The sequence below is a fragment of the Oncorhynchus tshawytscha genome, linkage group LG33, assembly GCF_018296145.1.
Source record: "Oncorhynchus tshawytscha isolate Ot180627B linkage group LG33, Otsh_v2.0, whole genome shotgun sequence".
Taxonomy (NCBI): Eukaryota; Metazoa; Chordata; class Actinopteri; order Salmoniformes; family Salmonidae; genus Oncorhynchus; species Oncorhynchus tshawytscha.
The window spans coordinates 41,629,715-41,634,714 of record NC_056461.1 but is presented as its reverse complement, the minus strand read 5'-3'; the positions used below and the strand labels follow the sequence as shown (position 1 = coordinate 41,634,714).

The 5,000-nt window shown below is 46.4% G+C and overlaps 1 protein-coding gene across 1 annotated transcript in view; it reads right to left on the bottom strand.

Moving 5' to 3' along the window:
- Positions 1-5,000, bottom strand: part of nbeaa (neurobeachin a) — a 270,112-nt gene that overhangs the window by 156,055 nt on the left and 109,057 nt on the right.

The window sequence follows — 5,000 nt, the reverse complement described above, 5'->3', positions numbered from 1 at the left end:
TTCTCTCCCCTCCTCTCTCTCCTCCTCCTCTCTCTCACCTCCTCTCTCTCTCTCCTCCTCTCTCTCCATTCTCCACTCTCCTCCTCTCTCTCCTCCTCTCTCTCCATCCTCCATTCTCCTCCTCTCTCTCCTCCTCCTCTCTCTCCATCATCCACTCTCCTCCTCCTCTCTCCTCCTCCTCTCTCTCTCCTCCTCCTCTCTCTCCTCCACTCTGCTCCTCTCTCTCTCCATCCTCCACTCTTCTCCTCTCTCTCGCCTCCTCTCTCTCTCCTTCTCTCTCCTCCTCCTCTCTCTCTCCTCCTCTCTCTCTCCTCCTCCCTCTCTCCATCCTCCACTCTGCTCCTCTCTCTCTCCTCCTCTCTCTCTCCCTCCTCCCTCTCTCCATCCTCCACTCTGCTCCTCTCTCTCTCCTCCTCTCTCTCTCCATCCTCCACTCTCCTCCTCTCTCTCCTACTCCTCTCTCTCGCCTCCTCTCTCTCTACTCCTCTCTCTCCGCCTCCTCTCTCTCTCCATCCTCCACTCTGCTCCTCTCTCTCTCCATCCTCCACTCTGCTCCTCTCTCTCGCCTCCTCTCTCTCTCCTTCTCTCTCTCTCTCCTCCTCCTCCCTCTCTCCATCCTCCACTCATCCTCTCTCTCCTCCTCCTCTCTCTCGCCTCCTCTCTCTCTCCTCCTCTCTCTCCTCCTCCTGTCTCTCTCCATCCTCCACTCTCCTCTCTCTCCATCCTCCACTCTCCTCCTCTCTCTCCTCCTCCTCCTCTCTCTCGCCTCCTCTCTCTCTCCTTCTCTCTCTCTCCTCCTCCCTCTCTCCATCCTCCACTCTCTCCTCTCTCTCCTCCTCCCCCTCTCTCCATCCTCCACTCGCCTCCTCTCTCTCTCCCCTCCTCTCTCTCTCCTCCTCCCTCTCTCCATCCTCCACTCTCCTCCTCTCTCTCTCTCCTCTCTCTCCTCCTCCTCTCTCTCTCCATCCTCCACTCTGCTCCTCTCTCTCTCCATCCTCCACTCTGCTCCTCTCTCTCCTCCTCCCTCTCTCCATCCTCCACTCTGCTCCTCTCTCTCTCCTTCTCTCTCCTCTCTCCTCCTCTCTCTCCTCCTCCTCTCTCTCGCCTCCTCTCTCTCTCCATCCTCTCTCTCTCCATCCTCCACTCTGCACCTCTCTCTCTCCTCCTCCCTCTCTCCATCCTCCACTCTCCTCCTCTCTCTCCTCCTCCCCCTCTCTCCATCCTCCACTCCCTCCTCTCTCTCCCATCATCCACTCTCCTCCTCTCTATCCTCCTCCTCTCTCTCGCCTCCTCTCTCTCTCCTCCTCTCTCTCCTCCTCCTCTCTCTCTCCATCCTCCACTCTGCTCCTCTCTCTCTCCTCCTCCCTCTCTCCATCCTCCACTCTGCTCCTCTCTCTCTCCTCTCTCTCTCTCTCCTCCTCCCTCTCTCATCCTCCACTCTCCTCCTCCTCTCCTCCTCCTCTCTCTCGCCTCCTCTCTCTCTCCTCCTCTCTCTCTCCATCCTCTCTCTCTCCATCCTCCACTCTGCTCTCTCTCTCCTCCTCTTCTCTCCATCCTCCACTCTGCTCCTCTCTCTCTCCATCCTCCATCCTCCATCCTCCACTCTGCTCCTCTCTCTCCTCCTCCCTCTCTCCATCCTCCACTCTGCTCCTCTCTCTCTCCTCCTCCCTCTCTCCATCCTCCACTCTGCTCCTCTCTCTCTCCTCCTCCCTCTCTCCGTCCTCCACTCTGCTCCTCTCTCTCTCCTCCTCCCTCTCTCCTCCTCCCTCTCTCCATCCTCCACTCTCCTCCTCTCTCTCACCTCCTCCCTCCCTCTCCATTCCCACACAAAACGTTCTCTTTTCGGCTCTCGGAGAACTCAGCTGTCACCGTGACAATGGGTAGTTACCAGGGAGACAGGATTACATGAGTGACAAGGTCAGGGCTCATGATGATGTCGTGATGATGTCATCCTGAGCAGGTAAAGCAGGTAATGATGGGATACGGTGGTTGAATAATAGCAGCTTCCACAGGATGTTGTTTTATCACAACCAAATCAAAATATTATTTGTCACAAAATGACCCGGATTGACCTGGGTTACAGTTGAGATTACATTAAATGTACATAGTGCGCATAATCAATGATATTCAAGATTCTGCACAGATTATTACAACAATTGTGAAGATTTCCACACAAAGGTTTGAATCCTAAGCAACCTGCATACATATTGTTTGAAGTACAATAGACCAACATAGCTACTGTAGTAGGTCAAAGCTGTGTGCTGGAAAACCTTGGTGGAGCATGGGTGAACTAGGCATTGTATTGCTCATGTGAATTTCCTTTCTTTTTCAGTCTCAGACGAATCCCTACTTCTTCTCACTTAAAACATAGTTTTGACTTTTTAATAGAAAATAGCGTCTATGTCCAAAACCCTATTTTCATGTGTAATGCACTATTTCAAACTTTGATGTGTCTCCTGGTCAAAAGTAGTATATTTTTTAAAACTAGGCACTTATAGTACACTATAAACCAGGCCTGGGTAACTCCAGTCCTCGGGGGCCTGATTGGTGTCTCCCCCCAAATCCCGAGTAAACACATCTGATATAAACTAATTCTAAACTGATTATTGGAGTCAGGTGTGTTAACTGCAAAAGTGTGACGCCAATCAGAGAGAGATAGATCTAGACGTTCTAGAGAGATAGATCTAGACGTTCTAGAGATAGATCTAGATGTTCTAGAGAGATAGATAGATCTAGACGTTCTAGAGAGATAGATCTAGAAGTTCTAGAGATAGATATAGATGTTCTAGAGAGATAGATCTAGATAAGTCTAGACGTTCTAGAGATAGATCTAGATGTTCTAGAGAGATAGATCTAGACGTTCTAGAGATAGATCTAGATGTTCTAGAGAGATAGATCTAGACGTTCTAGAGATAGATCTAGATGTTCTAGAGAGATAGATCTAGACATTCTAGAGATAGATCTAGATGTTCTAGAGAGATAGATAGATCTAGACATTCTAGAGATAGATCTAGATGTTCTAGAGAGATAGATCTAGATGTTCTAGAGAGATAGATCTAGACGTTCTAGAGATAGATCTAGATGTTCTAGAGAGATAGATCTAGATGTTCTAGAGATAGATCTAGATGTTCTAGAGAGATAGATCTAGATAGATAGATCTAGATGTTCTAGAGAGATAGATCTAGATGTTCTAGAGAGATAGATCTAGATGTTCTAGAGAGATAGATAGATCTAGACGTTCTATAGATAGATCTAGATGTTCTAGAGAGATAGATCTAGATGTTCTAGAGATAGATCTAGATGTTCTAGAGAGATAGATAGATCTAGATGTTCTAGAGATAGATCTAGATGTTCTAGAGAGATAGATCTAGATAGATAGATCTAGATGTTCTAGAGATAGATCTAGATGTTCTAGAGAGATATATCTAGATAGATCTAGACGTTCTAGAGATAGATCTAGATGTTCTAGAGAGATAGATCTAGATGTTCTAGAGAGATAGATAGATCTAGACGTTCTAGAGATAGATCTAGATGTTCTAGAGAGATAGATAGATCTAGACGTTCTAGAGATAGATCTAGATGTTCTAGAGAGATAGATCTAGATGTTCTAGAGAGATAGATCTAGACGTTCTAGAGATAGATCTAGATGTTCTAGAGAGATAGATCTAGATGTTCTAGGGATAGATCTAGATGTTCTAGAGAGGTAGATCTAGATAGATCTAGACATTCTAGAGATAGATCTAGATAGATAGATCTAGACGTTCTAGAGATAGATAGATCTAGACGTTCTAGAGATAGATCTAGACGTTCTAGAGATAGATCTAGATGTTCTAGAGAGATAGAACTAGACATTCTAGAGATAGATCTAGATGTTCTAAATCAAATCAAATGTTATTTGTCACATACACATGGTTAGCAGATGTTAATGCGAGTGTAGCGAAATGCTTGTGCTTCTAGTTCCGACAATGCAGTAATAACCAACAAGTAATCTAACTAACAATTCCAAAACTACTGTCTTATACACAGTGTAAGGGGATAAAGAATATGTACATAAGGATATATGAATGAGTGATGGTACAGAGCAGCATAGGCAAGATACAGTAGCTGATATCGAGTACAGTATATACATATGAGATGAGTATGTAAACAAAGTGGCATAGTTAAAGTGGCTAGTGATACATGTATTACATAAGGATCCAGTCGATGATATAGAGTACAGTATATACGTATGCATATGAGATGAATAATGTAGGGTATGTAAACATTATATAAGGTAGCATTGTTTAAAGTGGCTAGTGATATATTTAAATCATTTCCCATCAATTCCCATTATTAAAGTGGCTGGAGTTGAGTCAGTGTCAGTGTCAGTGTGTTGGCAGCAGCCACTCAATGTTAGTGGTGGCTGTTTAACAGTCTGATGGCCTTGAGATAGAAGCTGTTTTTCAGTCTCTCGGTCCCAGCTTTGATACACCTGTACTGACCTCGCCTTCTGGATGATAGCGGGGTGAACAGGCAGTGGCTCGGGTGGTTGATGTCCTTGATGATCTTTATGGCCTTCCTGTAACATCGGGTGGTGTAGGTGTCCTGGAGGGCAGGTAGTTTGCCCCCGGTGATGCGTTGTGCAGACCTCACTACCCTCTGGAGAACCTTGCGGTTGAGGGCGGAGCAGTTGCCGTACCAGGCGGTGATACAGCCCGCCAGGATGCTCTCGATTGTGCATCTGTAGAAGTTTGTGAGTGCTTTTGGTGACAAGCCGAATTTCTTCAGCCTCCTGAGGTTGAAGAGGCGCTGCTGCGCCTTCTTCACGATGCTGTCTGTGTGAGTGGACCAATTCAGTTTGTCTGTGATGTGTATGCCGAGGAACTTAAAACTTGCTACCCTCTCCACTACTGTTCCATCGATGTGGATAGGGGGTGTTCCCTCTGCTGTTTCCTGAAGTCCACAATCATCTCCTTAGTTTTGTTGACGTTGAGTGTGAGGTTATTTTCCTGACACCACAC